General features: G+C 54.6%; 1 protein-coding gene across 2 annotated transcripts in view; it reads right to left on the bottom strand.

The window, feature by feature from the left end:
• The window catches only part of sh3bp1 (SH3-domain binding protein 1), a 20,695-nt gene that overhangs the window by 5,653 nt on the left and 14,813 nt on the right, over nucleotides 1–229 (bottom strand). The gene's annotated exons all lie outside the window — the stretch shown is intronic.

Below are 229 nucleotides of genomic sequence, written 5' to 3'. Positions count from 1 at the left end.
TTGCTGAGGTAGTTAAGCAACTCCACAGTGGCAAAGCCCCAGGGATTGACAAGATCCGTCCATAAATGCTGAAGGCTCTGGGTGTGGACGGGCTGTCTTGGTTGACACGCCTCTTCAACATTGCGTGGACGTCTGGGACAGTGCCTAGGGAGTGGCAGACTGGGGTGGTGGTTGCCCTCATCAAAAAGGGGGACCAGAGATTGTGTATCACACTTCTCAGTCTCCCTGG

Source organism: Etheostoma spectabile, chromosome 21, assembly GCF_008692095.1.
Source record: "Etheostoma spectabile isolate EspeVRDwgs_2016 chromosome 21, UIUC_Espe_1.0, whole genome shotgun sequence".
In the NCBI taxonomy this organism is placed as follows: Eukaryota; Metazoa; Chordata; class Actinopteri; order Perciformes; family Percidae; genus Etheostoma; species Etheostoma spectabile.
This window is presented reverse-complemented; position numbering and strand designations above follow the sequence as displayed.